Source organism: Ursus americanus, chromosome 27 (genome assembly GCF_024610735.1).
Source record: "Ursus americanus isolate L20-20 chromosome 27, mUrsAme1.1.p, whole genome shotgun sequence".
Classification (NCBI taxonomy): Eukaryota; Metazoa; Chordata; class Mammalia; order Carnivora; family Ursidae; genus Ursus; species Ursus americanus.
In genome coordinates, this window is record NC_142153.1 from 24,812,295 (window position 1) to 24,839,404 (window position 27,110).

General features: G+C 45.8%; 1 long non-coding RNA gene across 1 annotated transcript; it reads right to left on the minus strand.

Annotated features, from left to right (window-relative positions):
- Positions 1–2,115: 2,115 nt before the first annotated feature.
- Positions 2,116–25,189, minus strand: LOC123800906 (uncharacterized). The gene is made up of 6 exons (XR_006782052.2): positions 24,562–25,189; positions 18,010–18,176; positions 17,234–17,367; positions 16,776–16,981; positions 15,428–15,543; positions 2,116–12,750 (listed from the first exon to the last, which is right to left on the minus strand). It is a non-coding gene; the product is annotated as an uncharacterized LOC123800906 (long non-coding RNA).
- Positions 25,190–27,110: the final 1,921 nt, after the last annotated feature.

Below are 27,110 nucleotides of genomic sequence, written 5' to 3' on the forward strand. Positions count from 1 at the left end.
GTTACGCGTCTGCCTTCGGCTTAGGGCGTGATCCCGGCGTTCTGGGATCGAGCCCCACATAGTGCTCCTCCCCTGGGAGCCTGCTTCTTCCTCTCCCTCTCCCCCTGCTTGTGTTCCCTCTCTCGCTGGCTGTCTCTCTCTCTGTCAAATAAATAAATAAAATCTTTAAAAAAATAAAAAATAAAAAAATAAAATAAGTATTCCATTTGACTTCATTTTCAAATGCACTTTGTTAAAGCAAAAGCAGGACACCTTCTTCAGAAATTATTTTCAGGCATATATTCCAAAAGGCATATTTTGTTACCCCCCCCCAAAAGATAATATACACATATGCTTGTATATGAAGAGTAAATGGCTAGTAGGATACATATAAAAATGTTAAGAGCGGTTGCCTCTGAGCAGTGGGAATGGGACTGGGGACTGGTGTGAAAGTGGGTTTCATGTTTGGAAAATGTTCATCTGAAGTGGGTATCATTTATATAATAATTAAACTTCAAATATATCACTGTGTACCTGATCTGCACAAGGAGAGTGTTCAGGAGAGGCATTAGAACAATGGGCGAGCAACAGAGTGCCAAAGTGTGTTTGCATGCAGAAAGTCATTAATAATCATGTTCGGTTAATAAGTACTGGTATCAAGATTACTTTTGATTTGTAATCTCTGAATTACAGTTACATAAAAAAAGCCAGTAACTGTCAAAAATTGGAAGCAACCAAGATGTCCTTCAATAGGTGAATGGGTAAACAAACTTGCAGGACATCCATACAATAGAATATTATTCAGTGATAAATCTTTTTATTTATTTATTTATTTGAGAGAGAGAGAGAGCATAAGCAGGGTGGAGGGCCAGAGGGAGCAGGAGAAGCAGACTTCCTGCTGAGCAGGGAGCTTGATGCGGGGCTTGATCTGATCCCAGGACCCTTGGGATCATGATATGAGCTGAAGGTAGATGCTTAACTGACTGAGCCACCCAGGTGCCCCAAATCTTTTTTTTTTTTTAAGATTTTATTTATTTGGGAGACAGAGAGAGAGAGAGCGCGCGCACACATACGTGTGGGGGCGGTGAGGAGGGGCAGAGAGAGAGGGAGAAGCCGACTCTCCCCTGAGCAGGGAGCCCAGCTCGGGGCTTTATCCCAGGACCCTGGGATCATGACCTGAGCCAAAAGCAGATGCTTAACCAAGTGAGCCACCCAGGTGCCCCAATATTATTTGGTGATTTTTAAAAAAATCTATCAAGCCATGAAAAGGCATGGAGGAGACATGAAAGACGCCAATCTAAAAAGGCTACATACTATGTAATTCCAACTTTATGACATTCCAGAAAAGGCAAAACTAGTGCCACAGTAAAAAAGATCAATGGTTGCCAGGGGTTGGGGTGAGGGGAGAAGAGGGAGGGATGACTTCGTGGAAGCACACGGGATTTTTAGGGCAGTGGAACTATTCTGTATGATACTATAATGATCAATACATGATATGCAGTTGTCAAAACCCATAGAACAATACAAAACAAAGAGTGAACCCTAATGTAAACTATGAACTCCAGTTAATAATAATGTATCTATATTGATTGGTCAATTGTAACAAATGTACTACCCTAATGCAAGATGTTAATAATCGGGATACCGTTGGGAGGGAAGAGGGAGCACATGAGAATTCTTTGTACTTTCTTCTCATTTTTTTTCTGTAAAACTATGGGTACAATTTTTAAGAACTTAATTTTAATAACTTAATTCTGTCTTCCAATATGTAATAATAAAGGCCAGTAATAACACGATTAAAAAGTAGCATTTTGAAACCAAGTCAGGACTATGATCCTCTGAGGCACGTTTTACAAGGGAAGGCTCGGGAATGCTTTTCTTCTTGATTTACTTTGCCCAGCCGTCTTGGGACGGGTTCTCCCTGGCGCTGTGCTGGCGCGGGCATAGCGCGCCCTCCTCTGCCTGCGAAGCCTGGGCAAGTGCTCGCCTTGTGCGCCCTAACCGCCGGAATCCGTCTGGGTTTCACCAGGGTGCGGGGCCCCATGGGTAGCTTCTACTCAGTTGCTGCCCTCGGTGGCCACGTGGTCGCACCCCTCCCCCCCCCAATCCCCCACCTACACGCTGGGTGCACCTGCCCTGCGCGTTGCCTACAGCCAGGAGCCACGCCCCGGCCTCCGCTGGGACGCTGAGCCAGCCGCTCTGCAGTCAGTCCCTCTCTGCGAACGGCTGTCGTGACTCGGAAGATTCCAGAGCAGGCGGGCTGGACCGCTGGCAAGGAAGCCCTACGCGGTGCTGGTTTGTTTTTCCCCCTCCTCTGGCTCAGCTCGGGGCCATAAACCCACAGTACAACAGGCGCACTTACACGAAGCTCTGGATGGTCAGTCTGTCATTAGTAAAGCCTGGCTGGTGGTGCTTACAGCCTAAAACTAAACACCCACTTCCCTTGGGGGCATTGGGATTTATTCTATTTAAATTGCACATATTGTTTTCATTCCTCCGTGTTTGAAGTCTTGAAGGCTGAAATCTGCTTCTCAGATTTTTGCATGTATTTGTTTTAGTGATGGAGTCACCCCTGCAACAGGGGCTGCTCCTATAGCAACTGCAACCAAACAAGATCAGGCTTCCACCGAAGTCGGGAAAGGAAAACTCCCAAGAAAGCCAGGCGCTGCAGTCATGGGTGTGGATCTCTCTTTTTGGGCCTGGCTGGGAAGGGAGGCCCTGGTGAGCAGGCACTGAAGAAAAGCCAGTATGACAAAGATATTTTCATGATGAAGTCCTGCACTGTATTAACTCAGCTGAAAAAATTTTAAATATATGTCCTTCCTTTTGGGTTAGAACTATTGGAATGCAGGTACAATACTTATTTCAAACAGTTACTCAAAGGGACAGTGTTACACCTTAGCTCATATTCATAAAATTGCATGCATTAGTCTTGATATTTTATATATAAACATACATATACATTATGCATATCCAATGCATACTATATATTGCATAACATGCAGTATATGATGTAATTATATTTATTTTGAAACTTTCTGAAACTTGGTACTTAATAGCAGATATTGTTTGGAAAACAACTTGCACATTTTATACCTTGAAGTTTATGGTTTTTTTTTTTAAAGATTTTATTTATTTATTTGACAGAGAGAGAGACAGCCAGCGAGAGAGGGAACACAGGCAGAAGGAGTGGGAGAGGAAGAAGCAGGCTCCCAGCGGAGGAGCCTGATGTGGGGCTCGATCCCAGAACTCCAGAATCACACCCTGAGCCAAAGGCAGACGCATAACGACTGAGCCACCCAGGCGCCCCTATGTTAAGTTCTTATATTAAATACAGAGTTGAGGTTCAAGATTCCTCTGAATCCAGCCCCTAAAAAGCAAGGCTTCATTGCTTTCTAAAGGAAGAGTTCTCAACCCTATTAGACCCCATACTCACTTTTTATAAGAAATATTTTGTAACATCTCCTTAAGTATTCTAAAACACATTCATAGTTAATATCATTTACCTATCACATAATTTAAAAAAAAACGAACACAATACTTTAAAATATAAAGGAGAAATAAAAGGAAAGTAATAATAATATAATACAAAGGCACAAAAGGAGAAGACATAATGAAGTAGACATAAAGTCCCACATGAAAATGGCAGCTACAAATAAGGCTAATGCAGGTGTCTCATATTGGCAAGGAAAAGATCCCAAATCAGTGACAGGATTTTCTGAAATGGCAAGTGACTCTTAGTAAAGCAAACAAAATGAGTATGATCTTCCCTTTTTACACTGTAGTCGCATTCATGGAATTCTAGTGTGTATTAAAACCACACAAAAGATATGTTGTCTTTATATGTAAAATGGAGTTGGGTTCTGGGCTCAGATAATCATAAAAATAGGGTGTTGGGTTGCTGGATTTTCTTACACAAATATCTGATGGGATATTCAAAAGTTGACAGAACTGTCCCATGCCAGCAATGCTACCCAAATATTGTGGTAAGTAATTTTCCCTCCCACATGGATTTCCAAAACATCCCCTGGGGTGACTTCAAAACACTCTACCTTTTAAACTACTGTTCTAAAAGACAGACCTCTGACTCCAACAGGAACATAATGTATTTTATTCATTGACTTGAGATGTGAGTCAAAGAATGGAGGGCAAAGTAGCCGAAAACCAGATCTTAAAATCACATGTGGTACATTGATCACAATGAAAGGAGTCTCTTCCAAATGCTTGCCACTTCTGGTGGGGACTGAAATGACTAGCTTATTCATAAACAAAAAAAAGCTAGGTCTCTCTGAAAGCTTTGCTAAGCATTTTATAAATGCAGCTGGTCCCAAGGCCAGGTGATGACTTTGACGTTCAGTCATGGGTAATAACGCTGTAGCAAATATGTGACCAGTGATGGGCTGAATGAAATGGGGGGAATGAGATGCCCTATTCTCAGCTTTGCCATCTCCAAACAGCTGTCTTCTGTAGAAACCATGTCAAGCTTCCTTGAGTGTAGTATCCCTTCTACAGGGCCAAGTGCCTTTTGGTTATCTAGAAATAACATAAATCACAGGCAGGTCCTATATGCCATATACCATATAGCAAGTGGAGATGTGCACGGTAGGAAGACTGGATTGAGAGGAAGGAGGCAAGGCAATCATTCTCAATCCTGGGTGCACACTGGGATCCTCTGGGAAGAGATTCGGGCATTCATCATTGTGGGCCTCTTTTTCAGTAAATGCTAGCAAATGTTGTTGGTTTTATGTCCTTATTTTGTATACTGTTCATCCCCAGTGACGTTATCTCTGAGAAGTAACTATTGTTTCAACAGTTTTCTCCTTCTGAATTCATAGCTTAGGATACTTGTAGCACATTTTGTTATAAAATAAAAAATCAGGGGTCCCTGGCTGGCTCAGTCTGTGGAGTATGCGACTCTTGACCTTGGGATTGTAAGTATGAGCCCCATGTTGGGTGTAGAAATTACTTCATAAAATCTAAATTAAAAAAATTGAAAACCAGTGACTCTACATTTGTTTCATTATTTGCTACCCCATCCACTTAACCTCCCACTCATGGAAGCTAAAAGCTGACTGGGTAGTCCTATCCCCTTCTCTGTCTAGTTCACATTCTTTTTTTTCCTTAAGATTTTATTTATTTGAGAGAGAGAGAGAGAGAGAACTCACACACACACAGAGGGAGAGTGAAAGGGAAAAGCAGACTCCCTGCTAGGCAGGGAGCCCGATGTGGGGCTCCATCCCGGGACCCCGGGATCATGACCTGAGCCCAGCGCAGACACTCAGCCAACTCATTACCTCTCCTGGCACGACAGGGCGCTCGCTATGGCAATTCCAGTTGGGCGAGCACGTGACCCGCCCCCCACTGCCCATGTGACCCGGCCCCAGGCCGACCCAGGTGGGTGGTGCTAATTAGGCTCATTACCTCAACCAGCACTAGGGGGCGCTCCCTATGGCACTTCCGTTGGGCGAGAACGTGACCGGCCCAGGAGAAGCAGGTGACCTGCCCTGACGCCTACGAGACCCACCCCCAGCCACCCCAGATGGTGCTCATTAGCCTCATTAGCTCTCCCGGCCCTAGAGGGTGCTCCTTACGGCACTTCCGGTGTGACCCCACCCACGTGACCTGCATGTGACTGGAACGGCACCACCCCTGCCTTGCACGTGACCCGCTCAGGATGCCTACGTGGCAGTAATTAGGCTTATTTCATCTGTCAACACTAGGACGGGCTTGCTGTCTAACTACTGATTGGAAACCACCATTTTGAGAACTTATGTTGTATCTAATTCATCTCTAGTTTTAACCATAGCAATAGAGGTGAAATTAAATTTTATAAATGCTGGAGTGCTCTTTCCTCAGCGGATTAAGCTTCTGAGTGTTGGAATTAGATACAATTATGAAATCATAGATTCGGAGAGACTCTTTTTTTTGAACTGGTTTCTGGAGAAATCAAGCAATAGGTGTTAGCAATAGGAGTATTCTGACCCGCTCGTGACAAGCATGTGCCAAGCCCGGGGTGAAAATGGACAAGGCAAGAAACAACGAATATTGGAGAGCATGTGGAGCAAGGGGAACCCCCTTATGCTGTTGGTGGGAGGGCAAGTTGGTATAGCCACTTTAGCAAACAGTCTGAGGTCCCTCCAAAAGTTAAAAATAGAGCTACCCTATGACCCAGCAATTGCACTGCTGGGTATTTACCCCCAAAGATACAGAGGTAATGAAGAGAAGGGCCATAGGCACCCCGATCTTCATAGCAGCATTGTCCACAACAGCTAAATTCTGGAAGGAGCTAAGATGCTCTTCAACAGACGAATGGATAAAGAAGATGTGGTCCATATATACCATGGAATATTAGCCATCAGAGAGAATGATTACCCAACATTTGTAGCAACATGGACGGGACTGAAGGAGATTATGCTAAGTGAAATAAGTCAAGCAGAGAAAGACAATGATCATGTGGTTTCACTCACTTATGGAACGTAAGGAATAGCAAGGAGATCGGTAGGAGAAATAAGGGAAGAATGAAGCGGGGATAAACAGAAAGGGGAATGAACCACGAGAGACTATGGACTCTGGGAAGCAAACTGAGGGTTTGAGAGGGGAGGGGGATGGGAGATTGGGATAGGCCGGTGATGGGTATTAAGGAGGGCACGTATTGCATGCAGCCCTGGGTGTTATATGCAAACAATGAATCATGGAACACGACATCACAAACTAAGGATGTACTGTATGGTGACTAACATAATAATAATAAAAAAGAAAGTGTACCATCTGTGACTCCAGAAGCTATCAGGAGCTGGAGAAATCTGTATGTCCAACTGAACAATCCCAGCAAATTCCCACATTCATGGGACACTTGGACCAAAATCCTGAGACCCACACTAACCCCAACTCATTCTCTCCACTTAGCCCCAGACTGCCCACAGACTGGTCTGTTAGAATTTCCATTCTCCTAGGCACTGACTCTAACCATAGTTTGGGTTTCAGAGGTCCACCCCCAGAGGCCTGGATCCAAAGACATAGGGATTAGGGAACCCTGAGCCATAGCTGATCCCTCGGCATGCCACACAGAATGAAACTATGCCGTTTGGGACTCCAGAAACTATTTGGAGCAGGAGAAATCTGCATGTCCCACTGAGTCGATCCCAGACAACTCCCACATTCAGGGGACCCTTGGACAAAAATCCTGAGCTGACATTCACCACAACCCACTGACTCAAATCAGCCCCCAAGATGATCAGAACAAAGCCGGTATAGATCGGACCTCCCATGCTCCTAGCCCTAACCCAAATGCTAGGTGGGGTTCTCAGAGGTCATTCCCAGTGGCCTATCTCCAAGACAGAGGGCTTGGGGAAACCTGAGCCATACCTGGGAATCAGCATGACACAAGAAGGAAACTGTGCCATTTGGGAGCTGTAGACAGAATCCGGAGCATGAGAAATCGGAATGCCCGCCTGAGCCAATCCCGGCGAACCCCCGCTTTCGCCACACTACTTGCCGAAAACCCTGAGCCTGACGCTCAAACTGTGACCTCGACTCAGGCATCCAGGTTCGTGTGTATCCAGCCGGCAGATCAGATCTCCCTTGGGCCTCGGCCCTAACCTTACCCCAAGTTGGGTTGTGAGGGTTCCATTCCTAGAGGCCTGGCCATAAAATCCAGAGACTGGGCATCCATTAGCAATACCAAAGGACTCAGGCTGACAGAGAAGGAAACCGTATCATTTGGGACTCCAGAACAGATGCAGAGGAGGAGAAATCTGAATGTCTACCTGCGTCAATCCCCACGATCCCCACATTCACTGGTCCCCAGGCCACAAACCCAATGCTTGACACTCACCCCAACCCATGCCATCAACACCCCCCTCAGGTAATTAGCCACACAGCCAGTCTATCGGAACTCCCATTCTCCTAGGCCTAACCCCTCACCCTAGTTTTGGTTCTGAGAGGTCCATCCTGAGAAGGCTGGAAAACAAACCTTTAATCTGAATGCTCCCTTCACCTTCTGCTTCAAATCTCGTCCAACCACAATGATATGAAACTAGAAATCCATCTCAAGAAGAAAATGGGACAGTCAAAAATAGGTGGCAATTTCACAACATGCTACCGAACAACCAACAGAGAAGAAATCAAAAGAAATTTTACAAGTACCTTGACACAAATGAAAAAGAGAACCTACAAAAACTTACAGGAGGCAGCAAAAGTGGCTCTAAGGTGGACGTTCTCAGAAATTCATGTCTTCCTCGATCCACAAGAAAGATCTCCATAGACAAGCTAATTTTAAATGGTAAAGAAGTAGGGAGAAAAAAGCAAAGCCCCCAATAAGTAGACATAAGGAAATAACAAAAAGGAATATGGAAATAAATCCAATGGAGACTAAAAGGTCCACAAAAAAAAAATCAATGAAAATAAGAGCTTCCTTTTTTGGAAAGATAAACAAAAAGGACAAACATAGCTAGACTCACCGAGAAAGAGAAAGGGCTCAAATACAATCAGGAAAGAAAGATAATGGATTCCTGTCTCCCATCCAAATCAAAAGAACACAGGAAGGAACCTCTTCCACCCTGGACACAGCAACTTCTTTCAAGACACGTCTCTAAAGGCAAGGGAAACAAAAGCAAAAATGAACTCCTGGGACTTCATCAAGATAAAGTTTCCACACAGCAAAGGAAACGATCGACAATACTAAAAGGAAACCTACAGAATCAAAGAAGATATTTGCAAACGACATTATAGAGAAATGGCTGGTATCCAAGATCTATAAAGAACTTCTCAAACTCAACACCCAAAACACAAATAATCAAGTCGACAAATACACAGAAGACACGAACAGACGCTTCTCCCAAGAAGATATACAAATGGACAACAGACACATGAAAACATGCTCCACATCACTTGCCATCAAGGAAATACAAATCAAACCCACATTGAGACACCACCTGACACCAGTCAGAATGGCTAAAAAGGAGGGCACGTATTGCATGGTGATGAATCATGGAACTTTACATCAAAAACTTCGGATGTACTGTATGGTGACTAATATAACATAATAGAAAATTATTATAAAAAAGACAAATAATATATCCCAGAGATTGCTTTATAATAAAGCAGAATATATTGGGGAAAAATAAAAGAAAAAAAAAGAATGGCTAAAATAAACAAGGCAGGGAACCACAAATGTTGGTGAGGATGTAGAGAAAGGGGAACCCCCTTGCACTGTTGGTGAGAATGCAACTCTGGAAAACAATATGGAGGTTCCTCAAAACATTAAACACAGAGTGACTCTATGACCCAGCAATTGCACTACTTGGTACCTACCCCATTGACCCAGAGATAGTGAAAAGAAGGGGTACCTGTATCCCCATGTTCACAGCAGCAATGCCCACAACAGCCAAACTTGGAAGGAGCCAAGATGTCCTTCAACAGAGGAGTGGATAAAGAAGATGTGGTCCATATATACAATGGAATATTACTCAGCCATCAGAAAGGATGAATACCCACCATTTGCATGGACGTGGATGGACCAGGAGGGGATTATGCTAAGTGACATAAGTCAAGCAGAGAAAGACAATTATCATATGGTTTCACTCCTATGTGGAATGGAAGGAATAGCATGGAGGACATGAGGAGAAAGAAGGGAAAAAGGAAGGGGGGGAATCAGAGGGGCAGATGAACCATGAGAGACTATGGACTCCGGGAAACAAACTGATGGTTGCAGAAAGGGAGGGGGGTAGGGAGATGGGTTATACTGGTGATGGGTATTAAGGAGGGCACGTGTTGTGATGAGCACTGGGTGTTCTATGCAAACAATGAATCATGGAACACTACAAAAACTAATGAAGTACTGTAGGGTGACTATCATAACATCATTGAAAAAAAAAAGAGAAAGACAGGAAATCCATACAGGAGAACTGTCACTATTTGCAAATGACATGATGCTATACATAGAAATCCCTCAAGATTCCATCAAAAAACTGTTGGAATAAACAAATTCAGTATAGCTTCAGGATAGAAAGTCAACATACAGAGACCTGTTGCATTTATTTATTTATTTATTTATTTATTTATTTATTTATTTATTTATTTAAGATTTTATTGATTTATTTGACAGCGAGAGAAAGAGCAGGAGCAGGAGGAGTGGCAGGCAGAGGGAGAAGCAGACTACCCGCTAAGCAGGGAGCCTGGTGTGGGGCTCGATCCCAGCACTCTGGGACCATGACCTGAGCTGAAGGCAGATGCTTCACCGATGGAGCCACCCAGGTGCCCCAACTTGTTGCATTTCTAGATACTGATGACACACTTTCGCAAAGAGAAATTAAGAAAGCAATGCCATTTACAACTGCATCGAGAAAAAAAAAATCTAGGCATAAAAGTAACCAAGAATGAGAAAGACCTGGTACACTCAACACATGGCGGAAAAGAAAGGAAAAACGTGTGTGGGCGGGGGATGTATGGGTCAAAAATTTGGAAGGCGACACAAATCAATGGAACATACACCATGCTCATTAACTGGAAGAGTTAATTCTGTGAACATGTCCATCGTACCCAAAGCAATCAATGGACAGATGTGATGAAATCCCTACCTGAATTCCAATGGCATTATTCAAAGAAACAGAAGACAGCCTAAAGTTCCTATGGAATCACAAAAGACCCAAATACCCAGAGCGATCTGGAGAAAGCAAGCTGTGGTCACCACACTCCCAAATTTCAAGCTAGATTACAAAGCCGTAGTCATCAAAGCAGTATGGTACTGGCATACACACACACACACACACACACACACACACACACACACACACACGTCAGTGGAACAGAACAGTAAAGCTCAGAAGCTAACCCACACCTAGATGATCCTAACTTACGAAACAGCAGCAGAAGATATGCCATGGGGAAAGGACCGTCTCTTCAGTGAATGGTAACAGGAAAACTGGACACTAAATGCAGAAGAATGGAACTGGATCACTTTCTTCACTGCACACAAAATGTGTTAATGGATGAGCGACTTGAACATAGGACCTGAATCCATAAACCTCCAAGAACACACAGGTACTAAATTTCTCAACCTTGGTCTTGGTAAAGAGTCTTTGGATTGGACATCAAATGCAAACGCAACAGATGCAAAAATAAAACAAGTGGAATGACATCAAACGGAAATCTTCCGCACAAAGAAACCATCAAAAACTTAAAAAGGCAGAGGACCCAATGAGAAAAAATATCTGTAAATCATATGTGTGAGAAGAGGCTAATATCCAAAATACACAAGACACTCATACAAATCAAAACAAAACAACACACACACACACACACACACAAACTGTATAACAAATGGGGAGAATATGTGCATAGATACTTTCCAAAGATGGTATACAGGTGGCCAACAGAGACAGAAAAAGTTGTTCAACATCACTAATCATCGTCAGGGAGACATAAGTCAAAACCACAATTGGCTATCACCTCACATGTGTCGCAACGGCAATCATCCCAGAGACAGACACCAGGCGTGGTCAAGGGTGTGCAGACGACGGGACCCTGTGCACTGTTGGTGGGAATGGAAATGGGTGCAGCCACTGTGACAAACGGTATGGAGGTTCCTGAAAAATAAATACAACTACCACACGACCCAGTAATGGCTCTACTGAGTATTGATTTGTAGAGCACAAAAACAGTACCTCAGAAAGACAGATGCACTCCCATGTTCAGTGCAGCATTATTACCAATAAACAGACAAAGAAACATAGACCTTGGGAGCCTTATGCTAAGTAACTCAGACACAGAAAGACAAACACCAGATGCTCTCATGTACATTCCACGTGGAATAAACAAATACTGAATGCATAGATACGGAGAACAGATGGGTGGGTGCCTGATTCGGGGAACGGGGTGGGGGGAACAGGTGAAAGTGGTCAAAGATGCAGTGTCTGAGTGAGAAAATCTGACAGTCATGGAATGTTCTGTGCAGCATGGAGACTAAAGCTAACCCCGCAGGATGGGGTACAGGTTCCCCCGCTCTTTGAAAGTACAGTGCTCCTAGAAAACCTTTCACAGCAGAAATGGTGTAAAGAAGGAATGACCATTAATTTATATGGAAAAATGAGTGAGAATGCTCAGACTCTAAAAATGACTTCTCCTTGGCTTTTCTTAGGCCTCAGGACACAACTCCTAATGGATGCCGAAAATAAACGGAGATAAAACACAGCAGATGCTCACAGACACAATTCAAAGCGCTGGTGGCTGGATGTGGAGAGCGGTTCCCAGGGAGGAGCTGGTTAGGGTGCAAGCGGCCTCTGTCGTGCTTCTCCCCAAAACAGATGCTGAACACGATGCTCACTGTTCAACTTTTTTCATAAGAGGAAAATCCTCTTCCGGTTTCTTCCCATTAGTGAAACCAGTAATAACGGAGATCTTTCCAAAAAGCCAAGTGTCTTCCCATGAACTTTTAAAAAGTGGGGGATACTTGTACTTGAACGTTGCTGAGGGAGGAGATGTGAAAGGTTCTCCCAGACACAAACCTCAGCAGATCCACTGGGAAAGGCACCTTCCACAGCATGGGGAATACAGACTACCTCCTACCCCCCAGAAACCTTCTCCTTCCCCTCGCTCAGGACAACCCACAACAGCTGGGAGTTACCCCAGTTCCTCCTTTCTCCCATCCCCGATATCTAAGCTGTCAGCAAATCCTGTGAGCTCCATCTTCAATACGTACCCACAATAGGAAGAACCACTCCTTCCAAGGCCACCTGTCTGGTCCACACTGGAGCCCATCTCTTGCCTGAGTTCCTGGAAAAGCATCATCATTGACCTCCCTTGCCCATCCTCAACCCTCTGTCATCTGTTCTCAACCCTGCAGCCAGGATGGCCCAGTGAAACAGGGTCCCATGGGGTCACAGCCCTGCCATGGCTGTCACACTCTGTCACCTCCCTGAGGTCATGTCCTATGCTGTCTGCTGTGGCCACAGGGCCTTCTTGCTGCTCCTGCGTACATCTGGTATGCTCCTGCCCGCGGCCTTTGCACATGCTTTCCCTTCTGTTTACAATGCTCTTGATGTGATATCACTCACCTTCTTTAGATCTTGACTCAAGTATCACCCTCCTAGTGAAGTACCACCTGGCCCCTATGTGAATAGCAAACACCACCCCCACCTCCCCTTCAGCACCCCCAGCCCTGTCTTCTGCTTTATATTTCCATAGCATTTAGAGTCTCCAGTCCATCTCAGCAGGGAAGAAACTGAGGCATAAACTGATGGCTTCACCACTAACCCCCCCCTGCAATGTCGTGCTCCAAATCCCCAGGGGAAAAGGTGCCCCAGGGCTCTTGCACAGCCGGAATGCCTGGGACAAGGGGTCCACCCACCTCCTGCACTCTGAACACCATCAGGAAAGGGAGCCATACGAAGAATCCACCTGCACACGAAACCTGAAACCAGACACCTTCCTCGATGACAGGTGAGCACACACGCTTCCTCCCCTTGCCTGAGGTGCTCATCTAAGAAAGCTGAGCAGAGACGCTTCCCAGGGTCCAAATCTCCCTCTGGCCAAGGTTCTGGGAAACAGACATCTGATCCGACCACTCTGCCAGGCTCGGACCCGCTCAGTGAGTCCTAAGACCCAGAGACTTCTTTCCACTCCAGCTCAATTCTTCTCACAGAGAAGCAAACTTCAGCCTCACAAACGTGCTCATCATTAGCTCTGGAATTCCCTGGGTTGTGTCTACACTGGCCCACACAGGGGTCCCATGCAGACTACTCCGCAAATGCCCTAGAGTTGCAAGCCACTTTCAAGCTGCCCTTAGAAAGGCAGAAACTGGCCTGATTAGGCAGACCAGCCAAGTGACTCAATGTGCTGCAAACTCGGACAACATCCTCCCTGAACACCAACGCTTCCGAGTCCAAGCTCCGAACATTCACGCACTGAGCACCACGTCAGCATGAACACTGCTCTTTCCATTCACTGGCCTCCCAGTCCTTCCAATCAGAAACCAAGCTCCAGACACCACTCTATTTTCCCTTCAGAGAGAGACGTCAACTGATGGAATAAAACACTCCCTGTGCACAGCACACTTCTATCCACATAGAATTCCTTGGTCTTTCTCATTCGGGCAGCCCTACAAGACCCACACCAGTGAGAGATAGCACAAGTTCAATTATCACGTATATATTTGACCTTGTGTTGTTCCTTTCAGTATTTTTATCTCAAAGTCAATGTCTCTATTGCTTTGTTAAAATAATAATAATTATAAATAATAATAATGATGATGGTGATAATAAATAATAATAATGATAATGATGATGATGACATGGTCACCTAAGGGTCTGAATCTCCATAGCCAGACAACATGGCTCTGGTCCAGATAAGGATGAAGACACAACCTCAGCCCATGAAGCGAACCCCACACCCTCAGGGATCCCGACACGCCTCACGGGTAAAGAGTTCCTTTGCTACATGGAGTTGTCTGAGTCCAAAGGATACAGGCAACTCCCAGCATTCATTCTGTTTCTTCATCTATTCCCCAGCTCAAGTTGCAAGTGACTCACCAAGTCAAACTTCCAGAGCCCAGGATGAGCCTCCAGGTAAGCAGCAACCCCCCCCCCCGCCCCCGCCCCTGCCCTGGGAAGGCTGACAGGAGGCTCCATTTCCTTTGGGAGCACAATGTGGCACTCCCCAAGCTCCTAAAGAACCTACACTCCTTCTCCCTTTCTCCCTCTCACAAAGGCCACCAAACCCTGTGACAGCTCTGAGGCTGTTTTACTTTAACAAATAATTTCTAATATTGGAATGTGGCTTGCAGAAGAGAAAAACATGAGCACCCAGAAAGGATTCCTTTACTATTTCAGAAGACTCTTTTCCCATTGTTTAATTAAACCAGGAAATAAAAACACACAGATAGCTCCTTCCACTAGCAGGTCCGATTCACTTCACTGATCGAAAGTAGAGCAGGAAATAAAAGAGTAACAGATGTTCTGAGGACCCATCATGTCCATCACCTCAGGTTTGAAACTTCTCACTCATGCAAGGAAAGAAGCACCACCAAACATCTCGGCCTGGCAACTCTGACAGTCTGAATTGGAGTGACAGGGACAGACAATAAGGCTGTGTGTGTTTGGTGAGGCTGGTGGCCCTGAAGAAGGGGATCAGCCAGCTGTCCACCTGTGCCTCACCTGTCCTCAGCCAGGAACCTGCTCGCAGCCCTCACCTGTCACAACTGTCACACGGGAGACTCACAGCCACCCCTGGAGCCCGCCCTGCCCACACCCTGCTGCAGAATGCACTCCGCTCTCCTCTGGGACCCCCATCACCTCTACCCAGACCTGGAACTCCCCTGTCTGCTGCAAAACTCCAGGATTCCCCCTCTTCTTCCAAAATTACACTGGCCCAAGGCTTTCCTGAGAAGGGGAGAAGGCTACCTAATGAACGGTTCACACCTTCTTTCCCTTCTGTCATATTTCTTTCCACTTACCTTCCTACATGTGCAAACTGTTAAGTGATGTATCCATGGAACATGAACATTCTCTGAGATCTCGAACTTTCATTGCAGCCTTCTCAGGCCTCCTTGTGCAATAACATACCATATCCCTAGGACAGGGAGTTTTAAAATTATTACTTACAGAATAATACAGCCCAAATCACCTCGTTTGTAGTTGCTCTTCCTTAGGCAGAACAGTTTCTGTGTAAAAAGCCTTTCCATAGAGATGACCTTCCAGCAATTTCTTTTTTTTTTTAATTTTTTATTATGTTATGTTAGTCACCATACACCACATCATTAGTTTTTGATGTAGTGTTCCATGATTCATTGTTTGCATATAACACCCAGGGCTCCATGCAATACGTGCCCTCCTTAATACCCTTCACCGGCCTATCCCAATCAACCACCCCTCTCCCCTCTGAAGCCCTCAGTTTGTTTCCCAGAATCCATGGTCTTTCATGGTTCATTCTCCCTTCTGTTAAGCCCCCCCATTCATTCTTCCCTTCCTTCTCCTACTGATCTCCCTGCTATTTCTTATGTTCCACAAATGAGTGAAACTGTATGATAATTGCCTTTCTCTGCTTGACTTATTTCACCTTCCAGCAATCTCATAAGGAGGAAACAGAAACTCTGTGGGATAACCTAACTCACCCAGCATCAGGCAAGCAGTTCCAGAACTCAGCCCAGGGCTCCTGACACCAAGCCCCTTGAAGCCACCAGCATGCCTCTATCCAAAGGAATTCCCAAAGACTCTCCTTCTGACTCCACCACCAAAGAAACGACAGAGAGAATATGGCACCTCAAAATATCGAGATGATACATCTAGTAAAGCTAGATAGTCAAGCTCAACTTTTAAACAGGAAAAGGCTGCTTTGAATAATTTTGAATTTTCCCTCGACCCTAATTGTAACTCTTTGGATGAAAAGACTAATCAGTGAGGAAACATCACCTTTGACAAATGACAAGACATCATCCAAGTCTGTATCTGACAACAAAAAGCCATCTAACTCTAAATGGTGGCCACTCAACCATATCTTAGGCCCAACTGAATAAACACTGTTAGATGGAGGAACAAAGTATATCTTAAAAATACACAAAGAGTAAATCTTACCTTCCGTTTCTAATAAAAGAGTGTTTCTGGGAAACAGCTGTTCAAAATACATTCATAAGCAATAAAGGAACAGGGAAAATGGGATGCACTGCAAAGCTCTCCCTGCTCAGAAACTAAGTACCTCTTTCACCAAATCCAGAACGCTGACAAGTACTACTTAAGTTTTACTTCATGACTCAACTTGAGCAAAGAGAAAAGCCCAGGAGATGGTGGGTTAATGAGAGGTTTTACCTTCAGTCCTGCCGTGGAGATGACATTTCGCCAAATGGACCTGCCGCTTGCTTTCTCTGAATGCTGGCGTCCCGTTTCAAGCTGCCTCACTGACTCAGATGCAGACGTTCAAAACCTCGGGTCTCGCGGAGCCAGAGCAGAGAAGTGCTGTCAGCTGGGGAGAAGGCGGCTCCTCAGACCTAAAGCCTGCACACCTGCTGCGGTTTCTGGGAGAAGGGGAAACACAGACTTGTCTTTTAGTAGTAATTATCTTCACAGCCCATTCCCACCGTCCCCCGGGGACAGGGCGCACAATGCTGAAGCCCCCAAATGGCTCTGGGGCTTCTTACCGCCACACCTGTGCCTGAGGGAACAGGGAACACCCTGCTGAACTCGGGGTACTGCTCAAGGTCCATTACCTGCACTGTGTCGGGGGACAGGGGGCACCCCACTGAAGTTGGGGACTGTGCGGTCCTTACTCTCGCTCTTCCTGGTGAACACGGGAAGCCCTGGAATGTCTGCGACCCATCCCGCAAAAGGTCTGCTGAGCAGGCGCCCTGGAGTTCCTGGGTCTGGGGCATAAGGCCAGTTGATGGAGACTGGGCAGAAGAGACTTGCAAGGGAAAAAGAAACCTCACCTGAGTCTCCACAATGAACTCTCTCCACACGCCCTTCTAGAACCCCGCCTCCCACCCGGGGTGCCCCCTACTCCCGGACCCCCGCCCCGGCACACAGCACACACTCCCTCAGCCAGGAACTCCACAGGTCGACTCTCTCAGAGCTCCCCTTCTTTGACTCCCGGTCTGCGACATTGGGCGGCTCTGGGTCTGCCCACAGAGACATAGCTCCACCCCCACGCGGTGATTGGTTGGGGAATGTGGTGCTTCCAGCCCCTTGAATGCCGGGCAACCTGCCCCCATGACTGGAAACTAGGAACGCAGGAGGTCCAGGAGGCGCCTCCTTGGTGCAGTGCCCTGCGCGGGCGTGAGTGGGATCGTGGGCAGGGACACACACACACATACACAGGCCCCTTCCGCGGACCCCTCTAGCTGCAGACCACCCTCAGAGCCCTGCCCCTTCCCTTCTGCACCAACCCTCCCTGCAGGGGTGTGCCTGGTTCCTGGCAAGGTCAGCTGCTCTCAGACTGTTCCAGCCTTGGGCTTTAGGAAACGCAAGGCTTTCATGCATTTCCAAGGCAATTTTAAGCCCAAAAAGGAATGCTCCAAGCAGGAATAGCTTCGCCTTCTTGTCTCACCTGTGGAGTGGATAGTGCTTCTCAGACCTTCAAAGCATCCTTCTAGGATGAACCCATTTGTGTTGGAATCTATATACACATGCTTGGTTCTGCAGGGAAGGGGCCAGGATGAAGGACAGCTGGCCTTCTGTGCTGTTGCAGTTGTGAACCAGGAACATTTATTTTCACTTAAAAAAAAGAAAACATAGTGTTATTGTCGACACTAAATGAATGAACCTTTTAAAACATTTTAGAGAGAAAGGAAGAGAGTTTTATTCAAACCCAAGTCAGGACAGCTGCCTGGGAGACACAATCTTCACAAAGAAGGGAGTGCTCCGGGGAAGGAACATTTGGGGCAGGGTTATATATTTGTTCTGTTTTGTGTTACCTACAGTTACAAGTCACAATGAGGAAGAAGATTCCAGAAAGTGACAGACTTTTTCTTATGTTTTCAGTATGTACAAGTCAGTATGACTTTCATCTTACGGGAGCCAGAGAGGTTATTTTGTGTTCTTACCTTGATGTTGGCAAAGGCATTTTTTGGTTCTCTTTTTCTTTTCGAAGCAGATGGACAATATGTGCTGGGGGGCAGAAATAGGGCCCATGCTTTGAGGTTTTGCCCAGTCATTTTGAGCTGTGTAATGTTAAAGGATAGCTTCCCTGGGAGGCCAAGATCAGGGCCCACAGACGGTATGAGATAAAAATTACTCTTATCCTTATCATCACTACTAAATGGAGGAACTTGAGACAAAGCACCTTTCACATAGTACAAAGAAATCCAAAGGACCCCTACAGAAGGTTACCTGCTCCATGGTCAACACAGGTAACAGAGGCGTTCACAGTCTCTGGACTCCTCCCCTTGTCCTGCCCAAATCTCTGAAGCATAGAGATCATTTACAGTCAGAATTTCAGACATCTTAGAGATGTCTGGCACCATTTCCTTGGACTACAGAATACAACAGAATAGCTCGCTATCACAACACAAAAGTGCCCCTGGATACACTAAGTTCTTCCTCTGCAGCTTTTGCCTCGTGGAAATCATAATCCTAACACAGAAACACTACGATGGTTGGGAAGTAAATAATTGGAGGTAAGGGAATATTTTAGCCATCTTTAGAAGCATCGTCTCACTCTGTAGAAGAGGCTGAGTGTTTTTAAATATTATTTCCGACCTTACAGCACACTCTGAACAGACCAGAGCCTCCATCAATTGAAAAAGGATAGTTCCTTCAGTCACTTTAATATCAGAAAAATATTATAGTATCTCTATTCCTAGGGATCTTTAAGTCTCTTACTCAAAGGTCCTCCACTGAGATAATTATCTTCATGATCATGATGGGCAGAGGTGAAAAGGGCAGCCAACTTCATTCCAGTTGGCCACACAACAAGAAAATCCTAATACTTCCTAGGTTTCCAGATCGAGAAGACCAGAGGTAAGAGGGAAATGGTACCCTGTATGGAAGAACGGGGATTTGGAGTCAGTTTGGAGATCCCACTTAGGTTTCTGACACTAAAATCCTCTGTAATTCATATAGTCTCTGAGCCCTTGTCTAACCATCTGGAAAATGGGACTCATTCTATCTACATCCTAGTTTAGAAGTCTAAGAGGGAGAACGCTACACAGAGCCAGTATGGTGTCCCCCAAGAGCAGGTGCTCAGGAAGCCATAATTACCATTGGGTCCATTTCTTTTCCAGAGAAAAGAACACATGTTGAAACCATTTTTCTTTTCTTTTCTTTTTTAAAAGATTTTATTTATTTATTTATTTGACAGAGACAGCCAGCAAGAGAGGGAACACAAGCAGGGGGAATGGGAGAGGAAGAAGCATGCTCATAGCAGAGGAGCCTGATGTGGGGCTCGATCCCAAATGCCAGGATCACGCCCTGAGCCGAAGGCAGACGCTTAACTGCTGTGCCACCCAGGCGCCCCTGAAACCATTTTTCTAAAAGATGACTCATAAGATGATTTTCAAACCTCAAGGAAGGTCAAAAAGCTGCTATTGTGTCGTATTTCTCTCAGAAATCATGTTGTTAGACTGGTGGGGACAATAGCACCATCATCACTAGGAGGGGGGGAGCTTCCCATCTCCATATGGCTATGTTGACCCCCTTAACTCAGGGCCACCAGAAAGGACAGCTGGAGGGAGGGGGGAACACAGGCCAAGGCTGCCAGGTGTGGCTGGGACACGCAGAACTCTGATAGGAGGCTTAACTCCTAGTTACCTTAGGATAGGGAGTGCTCTTCACAGACAAAGGGCCATTGTGTGTGAGCCCTGATGTAGAAAAGGTTGGGAATAGCCATTGGATTCCTTCTCTGACCCTTAGGATATGCAGCAAAGTTACATTGAATTTTTAAACATGGAGGGACTTCCTGGTTTTCTTTTCATTAGGACTAGGTCTCCATTCCTTGGTGGCCTAAGAATATAATCTAGTTAATTTCAGAATTTTATTTTTTTAATTTTTTTTAAAGATTTTATTTATTTATTTGACAGAGAGAGACAGCCGGTGAGAGACGGAACACAAGCAGGGGGAGTGGGAGAGGAAGAAGCAGGCTCCCAGCAGAGGAGCCTTATGTGGGGCTCGATCCCATAATGCTGAGATCATGCCCTGAGCTGAAGAAAGATGCTTACCAACTGAGCTACCCAGGTGCCCCTAATTTCAGGACTTTAAAACGTAGACATGATTTATGGCTCAACATATCATCTGTTTGGGTAAATAGTTTATGACCACTGGAAAATAATGTATTCTGCACTTATTATGGAATGTCCCATAGACGTCAAATAGGTCACATTTGTTACCAATGTTTTGTCTGCTTTTTCTATCAGATACTGAGAAAGGTATATTAAAATTTCCAAACAATGAGACTCTATTCAACATTGCAATGGAGAATCTACCCAGTGTTATACGGCAAGAGAAACCAAAAGTGTAAGAATTGAGAGGATAATTGTGACTACTCACAGATAGGATTGTGTACCTAGAAAATCCAAAAGAGTCCATAAATACCCTCTTAGAATTAAACATGGAATTGAGAAATTTGAGATGGATTGTAGCTTCACATTAGACAGTTTCTGGAAGAAAATGTAGAACATGTCGATCTTGGGGTAGGCCACAGAGTGTGCTAACCATTTAAAAGAATTCGGGGGGGGGGGGGCGCCTGCATGGCTCAGCTGTGAAGCATCTGCCTTTGGCTCTGGTCATGATCCCAAGGTCCTGCGATGGAGCCCCACATTGGGCTTCCTGCTCAGTGGGAAGCCTGCTTCTCCCTCTCACACTCCCCTTAAAAATGTGACATCTCTCCCTATCTTTTGATCACTAAGAATGAAAAGGTGAGCCGCAGACTGGGAAGTACAGATTTGCAATACACACACTGACAAAGACTTGTCAATAAAGAATTGCTACTCATGAATCATAAAAAGACTGTCTATTTAAAAAACGAATATTTCACAAAAGATTTACTGATGGCCAACAAGCACAGGAAAGGGTGCTCCACAGTGTTATTTTCAGGAACATCCAGGCCTTTCCTAAGACAAAACATACACATAAACCAGTATTCCCTATACGGATGACATCCTTATTTCTGAGGACAACTTGGAGAACAGACGAGCATCCAAGTCAAGTGATGGAATTCCTGATGCTCAGAGGATGGATAATTGACCTAAGTTAGGGCTGAGGATCTCAAACCACAGTACAATTTCTAGGCATCATTCAGTCCTCTGAAGGCAGACAACTACCACACCCCTTCCTATACCACACAGGTTGCTTCCCAACCCCTACCATAAAGGAAGAAGATCAGAAACAGATAGGAATGGTAGGAAAGAGCAGAAATCACATGTGGGGATTATCCTGAAACCCACTGGTCACATAACTAGTGTAAGGAAGTGTAGGGAACTGACATGGACACAGACCCAAGAGGTACTTCTTTGGGAAATGCTGTCTGAAATCGTCACATGAAGGTACCAGCTAATGAGGGCTCTGAGCATACCCTAGAATGCCTATACTCACAAGGGTTTGTGACATGGTCTCCAAGGACTGAAACTCTTCAAGACCTCAAAGTTTACCGGATTGACTGTTGGACTAAGAGATTCCCAAGTTCTGAGAACAGATACTGACTACTTGAAAGGCTCACCTGGGTTCTCTCAGAGGCCCTACAAAAAGCTGAACCATTCCCCGAAAATCAATCAAACACACACACACACACACACACACACACACACACACAACCTGTCGTTGGTCTAATTCATCGATTACTTAAACATTCAGGACTCTGCCTACCTTTTCTTTTTCTAATTGATATTTGTACTCACATGAAGTGTCATCGTTTCTAATTAACACTAATGTCAAAACAGAGACGCATTGACACAATATTCACAAAATGGAACTTTCCTGTTGTAATTTTCAACATAGCATTTTTAAAAGTTCATACATAGTTAATTATTTTGGTAACTCATATGGGAGAAAATCTGCATTGAAAAACTCTAAATACTGACATTGAGTTTTAAGCCTAGAGAACAAAAATTGTCCAATTTCATAGATAATAAGGAACCAAAAGGAAAACATGGAAGTTGTAGTCTAATAAGTTTACACATATGCATCCTCTATTATTCTACTACTGAGGAGTGTATTTTATGACCACTATATATGCATAAATTACTTCCAATGTGGGCCTGCACAGGTATAATGAATGCACCACCGTAGAATGAAATGTCTGGGAATGACTTGGTGGCATCTCTCATGAACAAGTAAATTTCGTTCTTGTATTTGGTGAACTTCCACTGTCTGTTCCTTTAGACAATGGACCATCTATAAAAACCAATACAGCTTTTCTGTTTCAAGAACAATCACCACCGAGAGGAAACTAACTTCCAATTTAGTTCCTAAAGCAACAGGCAGACTGAGTTCCATTTCACTCCCCTTTAGTTACCTTCTCTGTGGGTTCTAAACTATTTCCTTGCCTCCTTTCCACGCTGAGCAAGGAGCCCAATGCAAAGCTCGATTCCAGAACCCTGGGATCATGATGTGAGCCAAAGGAAGACGCTTAACTGGCTGAGCCACCCAGCAGCCCCACCCATATTTTTCTGAAGCCGAAGGACACTTTCTTACGATGACTTCACATGACTTCATGTGATACCAGAGACCTGCGCTTTGCCTCTAGGAGGTAGGAGATGAAGGCAATTGCAAACTCTCACAGTGGCTTCCCAAATACAAGGACCTGCCTGGTGACAGTGAGACCCTTATGAGCCCATGAGAGGGGGCTGTGACACTCGGCTGTGGCTGGGCTGGTCCAGAGAACCAAATGTGTTTCCCTGGCTGACGTCTCTGCGGAACAGACGCCCCACACTGTGAGTGAGTCCCTGCCACTGACCTGTCCAGAGATGGCCATCATCCTCAGGGAGGATGAGGATCAAGGACAATGCCAGAGGAGACCTCATCTGTCTCTTTTATCATTTCCTATTTTGGACAGTGGACAAATAACTGCCCACAAATCCCCAGCTACCTTAGTCTCATCTGTGAATGACCCGGAGGTTTGACAAAACACTTACGATTTTGTCCTCACAACTGCCCAAATATATATATATATATATATATATATATATATATATATATATACACACACATATATATAATATATATGATAAATATATCATATATATATGATAAATATATATACATATATGAGATATATATATATATATATATATATATATTTTTTTTTTTTTTTTTTTTTTTTTGCTGACATCTGGGGGCTTAGGTCTTAACTGCCCCTTGCCCATGATACTGACAAATGCTTTTGTGGTTGTCTTATTTTAGGACATTTTGCAGAAGTCATTCCTGAAAAGGCTACAAAGCAGAATGTCAGCGTGGTCCCATCCAAGCTGCAGAACAGGATGTCCGCGCTCTTTTATTTTAACTGTCCTGACTCCGTACTTTCTTCTTGGGGACCCTGGTCCTGACTACCTAAGAAGAAACTAAAAAAAGGGGAGGACGCGGGGGCGGGTTTCACCTCCTCCCAGAAATCACCACCCCTGCAGCTCAGTGGGTGAGAACCCTCCATCACCCCGAACCCCGCTTCTCTCCAGGGGACTTTCCTTTAAAACAACCCTCTCAACTTCCTCCTCCTGCATGAAATACTGAACAGGGGCCAGCCCTGTTCTCGGCCACCCCTGAGACACCGACGACAGACGTCGCGGGAGACACTCGGAGACGGGAAGAGCCGTGAAAATACCTGCTCTCCGCACAGCCGTGTGCTACCCAACTTCCCGACACCGAACCGACAGCCCGGACCGGGTGTGGACGCGGGGAGGACCCTGCGGGGCCGAGGCCGGAGCACGAGCCTGCCTGCGGAGCCCCGGGAACCGGACCCGTGCGCGCGGAGACACAGACCCGCGGACCAGCCCAGCGGATCCGAGCCCAGAGAGGGGAGACCCCACAGCCCCGCGCACAGCCCCGCCAGGGACCCCGCGTCACCGCGCACGAAGCCACAGAAACCCCACCGTCTACACAGCGCGCGCTTCCTCCGCGGGGTCCTGTGAGCACCGACCCCTCGGCAGTCCCGGCTCAGGCGGCTTCTCCTCACCTTCTCCTCCCGCGGCGGGTCCTGAGGAGACCTGGGTCCTGTCGGAGCGGACGTATAGCCACGTCCTCCACTGCGGGTCCCGCCAGTATGGACCCGGACCCATGTCCTCCATTGCGGGTCCTGTCGGTGCGGACGCGCACCCACGTCTTCCACTGCGGGTTTTGTCGGTGTGGACGCGGAAACAGGTCCTCCACTGTGGGTCCTGTCTGTGTGGACGCAGACCAACATCCCCTCGAAGCCTCCACAGCGGGTCCTGAGGAGGCAGGACTCCCGTCGGTGTGGACGGGGAAACATGTCCTCCATTGCGGGTCCTGTCGGTGTAGACGCGGAAACGCATCCTCCACAGCGGGTCCTGACAGCATGGACACGCACCCCCCTCCTCCACAGCGGTTCCTGGGGAGGCCGAGCTTCTGTCCGCGAGGACGCTTCCCCACGCCCTCCACAGACGGTCCCTAGGAGGCCGGGCTCCTGTCGGTGTGGACATGGCCCCACGTCCTCCACAGCGGGTCCTGAGAAGGCCGGACTTCTGTCAGCATGGACACGACCCCATGTCCTCCACAGCGGGTCCTGTCGGTGTGGGCGCGGACCCACGTCCTCCCGAAGCCTCCACAGCTGGTCCTGAGGTGGCCAGGCTCCTGTCACAGCGGCTGCGCATGCCCGATTCTGGGCGGGAGCTGGGGTCCTGCGCCCTCTACAGGCCGTGGAGGCAGTGCAGGACTAGGTGGAAGCACCTGCTCCCTCCCTGGGTCCAGCTGAGTCCATTTAATTTTGGAAGTTCAGGCAGAATGGAGCCCAATATCCCCCAACTTCTCCAAAAATAGTTAAGGAACAATTAATTGGAAACAATATGGAATGACAATAGTCCCTGACCAAACAGTGGCACTGAACATGACCCTGGCCCTGATCCTGATGCAGACAGACCCACACTCTGACCTGAACTTGATTTCAAGCCTGGCCCTGACCCCAATCCAAGATCCTAACCCTAACCCCCAACCCTAACAATGTTCACAATAATCAAAAGGTATAAACCATGCAAATGTCCACCAATGGTGAATGCATAAACAAAGTGTGGTTAAGGGTTTGGGTTTGGGCTCGGGTTTGGGTCAGAGTTCTAGATCAGGGTTTGGGTTTAGGATCAGGGTGAGGGTAATGGTTAGAGTTAGAGTTTAGGGCTTAGGCTTATGATTACAGCATAGGGGTTAAAGTTCAGGGTCAAATTTAAAGTTTGCGTTCTGGTTTAGGGTTTGGATTCATGGTTCAGGGCTTGGACTCAGGGTTTGGGTTCAGAGTTTGGGTGTGGGTTATTAGGGTTCTAGTTTGGGGTTTAGGGTCACGTTAAGTTTTAGGGTTAAATTTAGGGGTTAGGGTTAGGTTTAGGGATTACACATATTCTTCGGTTGTCATCATGGACACAGAATTTCTATCTGAAGTTTATAAATCTGAAATTTATTTAGTCTGGGTGTCAGGAGCTGGTTCAGAATCTAAGGTCACAGTAACTGCCTACTGACAGCATTCTGATCCTAGAGTCTCCCAGTCACCCAGAAGCTGCTTTTTTCTTGGCTCAAACATAACCTTTGCAGAGAAGGGCCAGCAGGTGCCAAATTTGGGATGATTTCACAATAGTAGAGGTGTGAAACCAAATATTGTGGAAATGTTCATAGAAAATGAAACAGGAGACAAATAATTTGTCCACTCCTGATTCTTCCACAATAACAAAGACCAAGTTCCCAGTAGAATCTGATAATGTTCCCTAGGAAGGACTATAGTACTCATTACCAGTACCAAAAGAGGCCCCCCTCACCTGGTTTAAACTAAGAATCACAGGAGGATACTTCCTATTTTGTTGTCAATAAAATATAATTTTATTGATAATTATTTGGATGTGCCAGTGTACATTTGTGGAAGCATTCCCAACATTTTCCATCCCCAAATCCTCATCAATACATGGATAAAATGCAGGCAACATAGTAATACACTGCTCATTGGAATACCAAGTACAAGGAGGGCTATTAGAAGTAATTAAAATATATCTATTATTAAACTCAAAAAAAGCACTCTATGGGCACTTAATGAGAATACCTACTTATAAGATCTTACATCTCATCATATGGAATTCACCCATAAACATCATCAAGAACAACAGCCTGCTGACCACTGTAACCACCCCACCATTTACCTATAGGCTTGTAATACATACCTCAACCGCTAGAGACACACTTCTCAGTAGCAGAATGGCACTTGCCCACTCCTGGGGACCAACTATTACAGTGATGTAAAAAATCCCACTCCTCAGAAAGCCCAGCCGTTAGGACAAAGTCACAGAAACCACACTCACAACTTAATAAAGGAAAGACATCTCGTTAGCTGGACGCTGCAGATCACCAGCACTCTCACGAAGCAACTCCACAGTGGACTCCAGGTCTGTCCTCTTCCCAGGATTACGAGGCGCACCACATTCTTCCAATACTCCATCCTTAGAACAAAACCTTTAACTGCCCTCATCAGTCCTGTGTGCAGACTCACAGTGAGCCTTGCGAAAGCCAGACACC